A 14,381-nucleotide genomic window follows, 5' to 3' on the forward strand; every position below is an offset into this window, starting at 1 on the left:
AATAGACTGATTTGATGCACTGAATTTCTCATTAATGAAAGTTTTTAGCCCTTGAAGCTCACTCATAATCTCATTTTGGGAATCTGAATCAACTTTAGCTTTAGAAGATCCACATTTTTCAAAAAGTTTCTTTCTTCCATCAGTATCAGAATGAATTTCTCTAAGCACAATTAAATCTGCCCTAGAACTCTCCTTAGAGACATTTATATCCAACTCTATAACAAGGCAGTTAAGAGGTGTGCATAGGGTAATTTACCAATCCCATAAGCTTTACACATATTCTTGAAAATCAGATATGCCAAATTCATTCTTACTCTGTTAACAATATGCCACATGATGCACATATCTAAATGACTCAAATATCCATAGCTGCCGGATTTAGGACAAAATATATAATTCACCATACTATGAATAATCTTAATGTGCTGAAAGGCTTTAGTGCTAGTGGATTTTTCACTAGTGGCAGTGTTGGCAGGAAAAACTTCACTTTCAAATTTAGGTAAATTAAAACCTAAAACTCTAGCAACATCTCTGTAAGCTGAGATTATATTTCCATCATTCGGCAATTTTAAGGCTTTAGCAATCAACTCAACAGAAATGTCATATGCTCTGTCATTCAATGAAACCTTAAATATGTCTTCTTCATCAACTACTTTTAAAGTTCTATAGAATTCTTGGACTAGTCTAGGTTAGTAAACATCAGTGCATTCACAAACATTCATCCATTCTTGAAATTCAAAGAGTTCCTTAAATTGAAAATCAACCTGATCAAAATTGTCCCATTTAATGAACTTATAGTCTAGAAGCGCTTTGTCAACAACAGAGCCCGATGATTTTGAAGCACCCTTTTCACGTTGAATGTCAATCCCACGCACTTGCCTTCCCTTTTTCTTTTCTGGTGCCATTACCGCAGGTTCAACTTCCTCAGATGGGTCAGAGGATACACTTTTGGACTCAGTTACTGGTGTTTTTCTCTTTTCTTTCAATTTCTTTTTTAATGTGGCAACAAAGAGTTCTTCAGATGAAGAAGAGGACGGCGAGGCAACAGCAACAAGGGTTTTTCGTTTGGTGCAAGCCATAGATGGTAAACCAGAGGCGATGAAGAATTGGGAATTTAAAATGGGTTTTGGCGCAGTGAGGAATGAATGAGGGATTGGAGTTTTAAGTGATGATTGGAGAGTGAGATAAGCGCTTTGATGAAAATGGGTCAGTGTTAATGACAAAAAAATTGGTAAGAGTAGTATCGGGAATCAATGCAGAGGAGAGAGAGAGTCGAGTATGGCGGAAAAAAAAATGAGTGTTGATAGGTAGAGATTTCGTGTAGCAGTAGGTAAGGTTTCTTGAGTCCCGCGCTTTCCCTCTTCTAGTGTACTTTATTTGAAATTTATTTTTATTTCAAATCTCTCTCTCTCTCTCTCTCTCTCTCTCTCTCTCTCTCTCTCTCTCTCTCTCTCTATATATATATATATATATATATATATATATATATATATATATATATATATATATATATCTGACACAGCACAAAAAATGTGAGTGGGTAAGTGCATTGATTGGCACGCAGAAAATTCAAAGCACAATCACTTTTTGGCTTAAAATTTGAACAGTACACGATACAGCAAACTAATTTTAGGCACGCAACAGTAGCATACAACTTAGTAAACTAATTTCACGAGTACAAAAATAAGTTAGCTACTGTTATTTAGAGTTTTCTTAGCAAACTCATATCACAACAAATTACTCACACATTAGATAATATGCAGATATATTAAATCTATATGAATTGAACTTTAAGCAAGTGGTTCACTCATGCCAATTTTCCTTCTAATTTTGCAAAAAGTTTCCTCATTAAGTGGTTTTGTAAAAATATCTGCAAGTTAGTTTTCAGAGGCAACAAATTCAATTTTGATATCTCCATTTTGAACATGATCTCTAATAAAATGATGTCTAATCTCAATATGTTTTGTTTTTGAATGTTGGACTGAATTTTTGATCAAGTTTATGGCACTTGTGTTGTCACACCTAATTGGAATAATATTATATTTTAAACCAAAATCTTCCAATTGTTGTTTCATCCATAAAATTTGAGCAACACAACTATCAACAGCTATATATTCAGCCTCAGCTGTAGACAGAGTCACTGAAGTTTGTTTCTAACTGTGCTAAGAAACTAGTGCAAAACCCAAAAATTGACAAGTACCTGAAGTACTTTTTCTATCCAATCCACTTCCAACAAAATCTGAATCACTATAACCAACAAGATTAAATGATTCACATTTTGGATACCATAAACCAATTGAGTGTGTGCCAATAAGGTATTTGAAGATTCTTTTAACTGCACTTAGATGGGATTCTTTTGGACATGATTGAAATCTTGCACACAAGCAAACACTAAAATATATATCTGGTCTAGATGCAGTAAGATACAAAAGAGAGCCAATAATACTTCTATAAAGCTTTGTATCTACTTCTTTACCTTTTTCATCATTATCTATTTTAATTGTTGAACTCATAGGAGTGCCCATGCTTGTCAAATATTCCATTTTAAATTTCTTCAACATATCCTTGATGTACTTTGATTGATTTATGAATATGCCATCTTTCATTTGCTTAATTTGAAGTCCAAGGAAGAATGTGAGCTCCCCCATCATGCTCATCTCAAATTCATTCTGCATAATCTTAGAAAATTTCTTACAAAGAGATTCTTTAGTAGCACCAAAAATTATATCATCAACATATATTTGCACAATGAGCATATCATTATGATGCTTCTTAACAAAAAGTGTTGTATCCACTTTGCCCCTTTGGAAATCATTTTGTAAAAGGAATTTACTAAGCCTTTCATACCATGCTCTAAGAGCTTGTTTTAAACCATATAAAGCTTTAGTAAGTTTATAAACATGATTTGGATGCTCATTATTTTCAAAGCCCAGAGGTTGTGCAACATACACTTTCTCATCAATATAACCATTTAAAAATGCACTCTTGACATCCATTTGATGAAGCATAAAATCCTTGTAACATGCAAAGGCACATAACATTCTAATAGCTTCAATTCTAGCAACCGGAGCAAAGGTTTCATCAAAATCAATACCTTCCTGTTGATTGTAGCCTTGAGCCACTAGTCTAGCTTTATTTCTAACAGCATTGCCTTTTTCATCCATTTTGTTTCTAAAAACCCATTTAGTACCAATAATTGAATGATTTTTAGGTTTAGGCACCAAATTCCAAACTTTGTTTCTCTCAAATTGATTGAGTTCTTCTTGCATGGCAAGAATCCAACTTTCATCATTTTGAGCTTCTTCAAAATATTTAGGTTCAATTTGTGAAACAAAGGCAACATTACCAAAATATTTTCTCAGTTGTGCTCTAGTCATCATCCTTTGAGATGGATCATCAATGATGTCTTCTTGGGGATGATTTATATGGAATCTCCATTCTTTAGGTAAATTTTCATGTTGGGGTTAATTCACTTGTAATTCTTCCAAATTTGGCATTTCTTCATTGATTTGATCATTGTTAGCATTATTGACATCTATTGTGGTATCTCCTTGAGTTTCTTCATCTTTGTCATCAATTTGTTCCATTTCTTGACTTGATTTTACATTATCTTTTCCAAACACCTGCTCATTATTATCATCAAAAACATCTTTCCTTCTAATAGAAGGGTTAGCCTCATCAAACAAAACATGAATAGTTTCCTCAATAACTAATATTCTTCTATTAAATACCCTATATGCTTTACTCTTTGTTGAATACCCAAGAAAAATTTCTTCATCGGTTTAGCATCAAATTTCTTCAAGTTATCCTTCTTGTTATTTAAGATACAGCACTTACATCTAAATGTTCTGAAATATGAAATATTTGGTTTTCTTCCTTTCCAAAGCTCATAGGGGGTCTTTTTCAAAATTGGTCTAATCAAAATTCTATTCAACACATAGCAAGAAGTATTAATAGCTTCACTAAAAATACTTTGGCAAATTATTTTCATTCAGCATGGTTCTAGTCATTTCTTGCAAAGTCCTATTTTTCCTTTCTACAACCCCATTTTGTTGTGGTGCTCTAGGAGCTAAAAAATTATGGTTGATTTCATGTTTATCACAATATTTCTCAAATAAATAATTTTCAATTTCAGTTCCATGATCACTCCTTATAGATGTGATACAAAAACCTTTTTCATTTTGAACCATTTTACTAAAAGAGGTGAATTTCTCAAAAGTTTCATCTTTGTGAGCAAGGAAGAATGTCCATGTATATCTTGAATAGTCATCAACAATAACTAAAGCATATGTCTTCCCACCAAGACTAGTAGGAGACACGGGTCCAAACAAATCAAGATGAAGCAATTCTAATAGCTTAGTGGTAGAAACAATATTTTTAGATTTAAAAGATGCTCTATTATGCTTTCCTAGTACACATGCCCTGCATTGAAATTCATTTTCATAGTTAATCTTTGGAAGACCTTTAATAAGTTCTTTCTTGGACAATTTTGAGAATGTATGCATCCTTGCATGTCCTAATCTTCTATGCCATAAATAACTATAATTATCAAAAGATACTAGACATGTACCATGATTAGTTTCAAAGTTATTCATGTCAAGCAAATAAACATTATTAGATCTATTGGCAATGAACAATGTGTCATTATCTAAGTTATTGATTGTACAAAGAGAAGAAGTGAACTTTACCTCAAAACCTTTATCACAAAGTTGGCTTACACTTAGCAAGTTGTATTTCAAACCTTCAACAAGTGACACATCTTCAATGCAAGGTTTGGTTCCAATTGTGCCATTTCCAATTATTTTTCCTTTTCCTTTATCTCCAAATTTCATATGTCCTCCATCTACCATTGTGATTTTTGAAAACTTGTCCTGTTCACCGATCATGTGCTTGGAACAACCACTATCTATATACCATTTTTCACTTTCTTTCATCCCTTTGAAACAAACCTGAAATTTAATCATTCAGCTTTAGGTACCCAAGCAACTTTGGGTCCTTGCGGGTTAGTGACTTTAGGTAAGGTTCCCTTTGGCACTCTTACCTTCTTTACCTTAAGGAGACCCTTCCTAAGTGCACAAAAACTAATCATATGACATTTTTTATTGCAATAATAACATGTGACATTAGGCAAGGACGATGTAGATGCTTTAATGAAATGATTCTTGTATTTACCATAATTCATGAAACCATCGAAAACAATTCCATATTTTTCATTTGAAATTCTTTGGTTTCCAAGAAGTACATCTAGAGTTTCTTTTCCTTTTGTAAATTTTGCCAAATCATTTGTCAAAGATTCTATTTTTGTTTCAAGAACTTTTTTTTTTCTCAATGAACTTTTCACAAGCTTCTTTTGAGTTTTTCAACTCCAAATCTAGCTCTTTAAATAAAGCAATTTGTCCTTTGTATTCATTTTCTTTATACACATTGGACATGGTAATATTTTGCGATCTCAATTATTCAATTTCTAAATTCATTTTAGTGCATTTTCTCTTATAGTTTCTATACTCATCATATACTTTAGCAAATGCAAGTTCAAGTTCCTCTACATTAGGAGGTTCAAGAGAATTTACCTCATTATCACTTTCTTCTTCCTTTTGTGAACTTTCGACTTTCTCTTCAAATGCCATCATACAAAGATGAGCAGTCTCCTTGTCACTTGATTCATCATTTGAAGATTCTTCACTGTTGCTCCATACTACTTTCATAGCTTTCTTACTCCTGTTTTCTTTTCCTTTCTTCTTTTTGAGCAATGGACATTCGGGCTTTATATGTCCTGGTTTGTGACACTCATAACATACAATTTCTTCTTTTGAATCCTTGAAATGTTTATCCTTGGGAGTATACTTTTTTAAGAATTTATTGTATTTACTTCCTCCCTTCTTGAAAGCTCTTTTGAATTTCCTTGCAAGCATAGCCATTTCATCATCATCATCACTTGAAGCACTTGAGTTGTCACTTGAGTCAACTTTAAGTACAACTCCTTTCTTCTTATCTTCATCCTTATTTGACTTGAGAGCAATGTTTTTCTTCTTCTTTTGCTCATTTTCAACTTCATCTTTCTTATATACCATCTCATGTGCAATGAGAGATCCAATGAGTTCATCATAGGTGAATGTTTTAAAATCCTTGGTATCTTGGATAACTGTAGTCTTTGCTTCCCAAGATTTTGGAAGTGATCTAAGAATTTTCTTCACAAGTTCGGCTTCCTCAAATCTTTTACCAAGAGCTTTGAGAAGATTGACAAGATCAGTAAAACTTGTACTCATATTCGCAATTGATTCTCCTGGCTTCATTTCGAATAGCTCATAATCTCGGATAAGGAGGTTTGCTTTGGACTCCTTGTGACACCCCTTACCCGTCTACAGTGTAGCCGAGCAAGTTATGCCACTCAGTGTGCCAGAGCACCAATTTATGTTTCTATTACAATTTATCCCTTTATAATTCATTTATTCTCAATTTTGATAAATCTGAATTTATTCGCAAATTTTATAGAAAATCCGGCAGAGTGCCGGCTGTAAATTGGAAAAACAGTTCTTCTGAACCTATTTAAAAACACTTCCAAAATAATTTCCAAATCCAAACTCCATTATATATATTCAAGTCAATCTCAATCACGATATTATTTTCAAAACTTTTCTGTTCACTTCATCACTTGAAGCATATTCACAAATAATTCTCAACATTTCATTTATCAACATACATAATGCAGAAAATCTCAATAATATGAAATTTCATATATTTACATTAATACATAATTACAGGAGTTTATAGTTACAATCCAAAATAATACAAAATGCCCAAAATACAAAATGCTCCCAAAATCCTATGTTCTACCATATGCACTGAAGGTGTGAGGTGACTCGGGACTCTGGATATAAATCTGAAGGCTCACCCGGTCTGATGTCTGCTGGGCTCACCAGCTAGGTCTCCAGTACCTGCGCGTGGCAAAAGCGACGCGCTAAGCAATTCTGCTTAGTGGTGACAATATAAAATAATATAAAATAACATAAAATAAAACGAATATGCAGAATGTGTGTGTTTACATTTTTTATAGACTTAACTTCTGATATTATTTGCATTATTATTCGATTAAAATTTAGTAAGGTTTATTATCATTGCCCGAGTAAACCATACTAGTTGACTGAACTGGATAAACGGGTAAACTGGCACTGGGTACTAAGTACCTCAGACCATCACACAATCGGTCACATTGTGTCTCCCGGTGTGCAACAGAACAGCTAATTAGTTGTAATAATTATCAGGGTCAAAACCCAATTATATTAACTCAATAACATAGCCAAAGGCTATTATGTCACAGAATGGCATGGGAAAGCCATGAAACACAGAATGGCATGAAGCCATATGCAGTACTGCTAACAGAACCCTATTGGCATGCCAAGCTATCCAAACCAATCTTGTTAGGTATACTAGGGCATTTTACACTTTTAAGTTTTACAATTTTTGAATTTCAAGTTTTGGTGTTACTATTCACTTCATTAGTCAACTAAAATGTTGACTTTTGCATAGACAATAGGTACATTGGTTTTAATACTCCCAACATACCACATTTTGCATTCAAAATTTGTTGGTATTGGTTGCCAATACCATTTCTAAGCTTAAAGTTAATTGAGCAGAAATTTCAGTTTTCATACCTTATATTTACTGTTCCATTGGTTATTTTTGCAGTGGGAATTTGGCAAAATAATCAACATAAAAGTTGTTCCTTATTTTGTCTAGTTAAATTTCCTTTTTTGAATCACTCCATTTGGAGTTTTGTAGCTCAAGTTATTGTCCAAAAACCACAACTGGCCGGATTGGAATTTTTCTGGACTGACCATATCTACAGTGCAGTGAACAGTGACTGCAACTCCCTTGTTGGATAGGTTCTTGTCATAATTTGGGGTAAGTTTCTTCATGAAAGTTGTTGGTCTATATCTTAGCTTGTTGCTGGTAAAATTTCAGGTCAATTGGACCTTTCTACATTGAGTTATGACCAAATGAATAGTCACTGTTCATTTGGTAATTCTGCAGAAACAGACTGCAGGTCACCCGGATTTGGGCAAGCTTTTGGTCCACTTGGTTTGGTTTTATGGGCATGTTTTCTTTACCAAAGTTGTGCCATTATGTGTCTAGTTTCATGTTCAATTGGCTTTACACCAATTGAACCTCTACAATTCAAGTTATGGCTGCCCAAACCTGCTGGACTCAAGTCTAATTCTGCAGGTCACTCCATTCTACAGGTCCCTTTCATGGCAGCCACACCAAACCCAATCCCATCACTCAACACACTTCATTTTTAATTTAAACAGAACTAAATGGTCACTAATTGACCATTAAAACCTATTTTCATCATCACATGGTCAAAATCCCATTTTTCCACCACAAACCCTAACTTACACATTACCCTTCATGCATTTTCATTGCATTTCTTCAATCCACTTAGTAAATACATATTATGGGCAGCCATTATAGTCTTTTAATTTCATTAAACTCAACACAATCAAACCCTAACCATGGCTACCAAAAATCTAGGGTTTCCATCCCAATGGTATTCAACAATTTTTCTTTGCAATTTACAGATATTCAAAGTTCTTAACATGAATTTAAAGAAAAATTCATGGTTGGGTCACTAAACTTTGTTGGAGAGTTTCCCTAGCTTAGAAAACTTCTTGATTTTTCTTTCTTTTTGCTGCCCAAAGTTTCCTCAAGGTGCTAGGTTAATTTTTTTGTGAAGAATGCTAGGGTTTTGGAGTGAGATTTGGTGAGGTTTGGAGCTTGGGTGAGCTTTAATGGAGTTTTTCCTTCCTCTCTCTCTCTTTCCACGTTTTTGGCTGCCCCAAAGTTTGAAGAAGCAACTGATTTTTCTCTCTTTTTCCAGCCCATTTTACCTCTTTTATATATGTTTATGCCATGTGTCAAGATTGGATTGGTTGGGTGAGTTTTAATGACATCATGATGATGTCATAAATCCATTTTCTTTCATTTCCTCTCCATTTTTTGTCTATTTAATTGCAATTAAATTTTTGACAATATTTATTTATATTTTATGTTATATAAATTATTTATTTAATTGGACAAGTTGGCCAAAAATCATCTCTGAAGATGAAATTACCAAAATGCCCTCCGTTTGGCTTAACAGGCCAAAACTGTTTGTACAGATTGAAAATTTTTTCTAAGTATTTTCTTGGCATTCTAATGCCATAAGAACCTCAATGACCCTTCTCTAGAGTCCCAAAAATTATTTTATAATTTTTCCTAAATTTTTTTCTTATTAATATTTGAGTTAATTTTTGGTTCCTTACTTTAGTTTAAATATTTTTCCGAACGTTCTAGCTGTCCGGACCGACACTGGTCATCGGAACAGTAGACTGTACGGACTAGCTAAAATGAGGATGTTACACTCCTTGACGACATCCGTTCCTTTATAAGTGACCTCAAGCTTTTCCCAAATTTCCTTAGCAGATTGACATCCTGAAACACGATTGTATTCATTAAGGTCAAGTGAGCAATGCAAAATATTAATAGCTTAAGCATTTACAGAAATTTTCTTCCAATCATTGTCATCGAATTCATCTTCATTTTTAGGAACTTTAGTATTTCCTTGACCATTCTTTTGAGGAACATATGGACCATTTTTAATAATTCTCCATGCATCAATATCTACAGATTGTATGAAATTTCTCATTCTCACTTTCCAAAATGAGTAATTAGTGCCATTGAAGAGTGGTGGTCTAGTAGTTGAATAGCCTTCAGCTAGTGGTGCGGGTATACCGGCAGTGTTGCTAGATGAACCAACCATTGGGGATCACTCTAAGGTTGTGACACCTTAAGCAAGAGAGACAAGCTCTGATACTAATTTGTTGTCCCAAAATAGTCCAAGAGGGGGGTGAATTGGACTTGTAGGAGGGGGGGCGTGAGGCGAAATATCATCCATTAGAATTATATAAAATGCACCAGGTAATGCCCAGGAAAGATGGTGGAGTCACAATGGTCTCACTTAAGTACCACCTCCTTAGACAACATTTCCTAGACATGCACTTCATACAATCCTACTAGAATCAAACCACTGGTAAGTACCGTCTTCCCATAACACTACCACGGTACTAAGGATTTATGCCACGAAGGCATAGATAGACAGGAGTCGCTACCCGGGTAATAACCGGGATATATTCAGTGTTTCTTCCGAGGGTCATGGATGGCAACTTACTCCTTGCAAAGTTTCCACAACCGTCATTACCATAGCCCAATGTCTAGGTTCGGGATAGTGGGTACATAAGGGGAAGGTGTTAGGCATCCCTTACGCCTGGTCTAACCTCGTTGATTCGAGTGCCAGTCCTCTACTAATGTTTCTAGAAGTCTTGTTTATTATTCATTTATTAAACTTTATCCTAAACAATGCAATTCTAATCCTACACACGCAAGTAATTCACAAAAGGGTTGTTGTTTACACACAATTTTAATACACAAGTAATTCCTATATATGGGGTTGCTAATTATTTAAATGATATTTACCAGATGACTAAAATTAATTTATTATTGAGAATTTAATTTACAAATAAATTTAATTTCAAATAACCCTACATTTCTATTTAACCTAATTAATTAATTTTCACCAAGTTACCCTAAGGATAATTGAACTAAGTTAATTATGTACATGTGTAATTTATTCTAATATCACATAAAGTCCAAACAATCACAACCTAATAAAGATTTCTATCATGCAAATTTATTTTACAATTACCAGGTGTTAAATTAAATTTATTTTATATGCCAATGTTAGTTTAATTTACAAACAAGATTAATGTTAATTTACAAAGTATTTATTTAAATTAATTACATGCAAAAGTCAGTTAAATTAAAAACAAAGTTAATTTTAATTTATCAAATAAAAATTCTATTATTACTACAATTTCATGCCAATGGTTATTCGAGGAGTTTAGAGATACTTACCTATTGATAAATGCAGTTGTCATTGGGGCAAGCTACCCTTAAAAAAGGGTCTTCTCTTCTAGTATGACAATGATATCCCTGGCTTACTCCCGTTTAGCTCCATATAAGCTCCATGCAAATACCCTCTTTGGTACTTACCTTAGGGCTACTTAACAATTTTGTTTGTAATAAAAAAATAAAGAAACTAAAGAAAATAAAAGAAATAAAGAAAATATTAATAACAATTTACATTGGATTCCAACTCTAGTCTCCTAAAGGGTTAAGATTCCTAATTAGTTACAACTACCTAATGGTCTAAGTCTTCTAACATGATCCAAACACTTCATAACACTTCTTGAATTAAAAGAACACAGAAAAATAGATCAAATATCAATTAAAACCCAAGAAAATACAAGAACATGCATAAATATACAATTTCCAAATTCTTGCAGATTAACAGTGGCAAGAAATCCGATTTTTTAAAAATAGTTATACATGCCTAAAAATCATAAAAAAAATTACAGAAGACAGCCTACATATCATACAAGATCATAAAATTTATAAATCAAATAAAACCCTAGCCGAATGGTCTATATAAATCGTAACTTTTCTAAGTGACAGAATCGTACTACTTTTTTGTAAAATTCATAACTCATTAATCACAACAGATATGAATGCAAATCCAATTGAAAAAGATTCATAAGATTCTAAAGTTAATTTTAGACAGTAGATTTACACAAAAATATTAAGGAACAAGGGAGATATGGGCTCCACAAGTCGAATATCCTGCAAATCAGATTTTACAGGAACCCTAACTTCAAACAGCCATAACTTACAAAATATTAAAGCTTTTTAGTGATTCTTGAGCCTAAAATTAATGGAATTTCGTGTAGAATATGAATATAATTTTTACAAATTTTTTACAGATTTAGAAAATAAAGAAAAATAATAAAAATACGAGAGACAGAAACTAAACATGTGCAGAGTTGTGTATCCCCTCAAATTAAACATGATTACATGATCTATATGAACATATAAAATAAATTGAAGACAAAGAGCATAGAATTAAAATATTGTGTGGCATAGATCTTGAAAAGAAAACAATAAAAACCGACCTTCCAGAAATCTTGTATGAAAATCTTCTTGAAAAAAAGAAAAAATAAGGAAGAACTCAAAGAGTCTTGAATATCTCTAAATTTCTTATAGCTCTGAATTTTCTCTTCCTCTTTCTTCCCTTCTCTAGTAGGGTATTTATAGGGTTTTGGGAGAGAGGTGTGATAGGGTTTGGAGTCTTAGAGTGATAAAATTTAGATGACTTAAACAACTACGATTGCAGAATTCGAATAAGACTGGGATATGGGTGAGGTGTTTCAACCAATAGAAAGACAGGAAAAAATGAAAGGCACCAATAGGGAGTGAGGAAGAGGTGTAGTAGGGTTTGGAGTCCTAGTGTGATAAAGTTCAGATAACTTAAATGACTAGGATTGATGAATTTGGATGAGACTGGAATATGGGTGAGGTGTTCCAACCAATAGAAAGAGAGGGAAAGGGGGTGACACCAATAGGGAGTGAGGAAGAGAGTGGGGCCAAGGAGGAGAGAGATATTTTGTTATTTTAATTTTCAGAAAAAAATTAAATGGGTCCCATTTAAAATTCATAACTAGGCTTTTTTAGGCTCATGGAGCCCAATTAAACTTAATTAGATCCATTTAAGAACTATCCATATTAAATTTAAACAAAATAAAATTTTATTTAAATTTAATTAAATTAATTTCCCCAAAACTTTATTATTATTATTATTTTTTTAAGATCATGCCACGGAATTAATAATTCAGCTTCATGCCTCCAATTACATCTTACAATCATATAATTTTTTATCATCGGGTTTCCCACGGCCTCAATGCACATACTCATCACAAAATAAGGGTCTACAGGACTTTAAAAAATTTTCGGCCCTTGCTTGTAGCCTAATGAAAAATTGTGACTTTGTTCAATTAGGTGCTCTTTTATATATATAGTGAAAGTGAAATGTGTTTCAAGAAAGTGTCCCTAAATTGCAATTCAAGCTTCAAGCAATATTTATAGCAATTTTTGACATAACATGCATCACAAAGTATTCAACTAATTTCTCAACATACTCAATATATCTTCAAGTATATCAACTCAATCCATTCAATCAACATTCAATATCATGCATAGAAATTAAATTACACAAAAGTAAAGAGATTAAGGTTAGAGAAGTCAAACACAATGATTTTTATAGTGGTTCGGCTTAACTAGCCTACATCCACTCTCTCAAAGAACCCTCTTTGAGTCTTCTCTCCACTACTTGCTTTTTTAAAGGCAAGAGACCAAAAACCCTTTACAACTTTTTCAACACCAAGCTTTTACCAAGGTAGCTTGAACCCTTAGACAAGTGTTATCTCAAGCACTCACACTCTCAAGCTTCAATAGGTGCTTGTACAACCTCTTTTAAATGCAATTTAATGTTTTAACACTCACTCTCACTTAATACAAATCAAACTATAAAGAAAAGATAAGTTGATTTGCCAATGGTAGCTCAAACACTTTAAAGCTCTTGAATGAAAGCAATAAATGAAAAATCAAGATTGGAGTACAATTTTAAGCTTTCATCTAATGTAAAATGAAGTAAAATTTGTGTATTTATAGTCTTAAATCATTTTAAACTGTTTAAAACCTTTTTGGAACGTTATACACTCTGTTCTATGCAAAATAGCTATTATTTTGTCTTTTTGTATGAAGTTGAGCAACTCTGGTCATTTAGCAAACTAATGAAATTTTTGGCGACAGTAGTAAACTAGTTAGCAAACTAATGTTTTAGTAAACACATTAGCAAACTAATATTTTAGCAAACAAGTTAGCAAACTAATTTACCAGATGCCTATTTCAAATTGTAATATTTAAAAATCTAATTTAGACCTTAAAAAAATATATTCCAATAGCAATATCCAATATTAAGATCAGAGAAAATTTTATAAAATAATTAAAAGAAAATTTATTTTTTGAGCTCCAATTGACTAAACTTTCATCTATTATTTTTACACAAGTCCTAAAACTCAATTCTTAACTCTGTCACTTTCATACCTTTACTTCGAGTCTTAGTTTTCATAATCTTCTTCTTTCTCAACTAGGATTCATTTTGAGATGCCTTTGAGTGCTCTTCCTCCTTAAATGCAACCTCAAAGATTCTTCATGAGTAAGAAAAAAAATTTACACATCACTTAAAGTTGAGTCAGATAGATTCTAGTTGAGTTTTGTTATCATCAAAATCAATGCTCATTTTGAGCTACACGGGGTCAACACTATTTCACATAAATATTTGTATTTTCTTTATTTAATTATATTATGGGGTTTTTTTTTATAGTTTATATAGTAAAATTTTTTTAATATTTAATTTATATAATTTAGAATACAATGTCGTGAATAATTTT

The sequence above is a fragment of the Hevea brasiliensis genome, chromosome 10 (genome assembly GCF_030052815.1).
Source record: "Hevea brasiliensis isolate MT/VB/25A 57/8 chromosome 10, ASM3005281v1, whole genome shotgun sequence".
Lineage (NCBI taxonomy): Eukaryota > Viridiplantae > Streptophyta > Magnoliopsida > Malpighiales > Euphorbiaceae > Hevea > Hevea brasiliensis.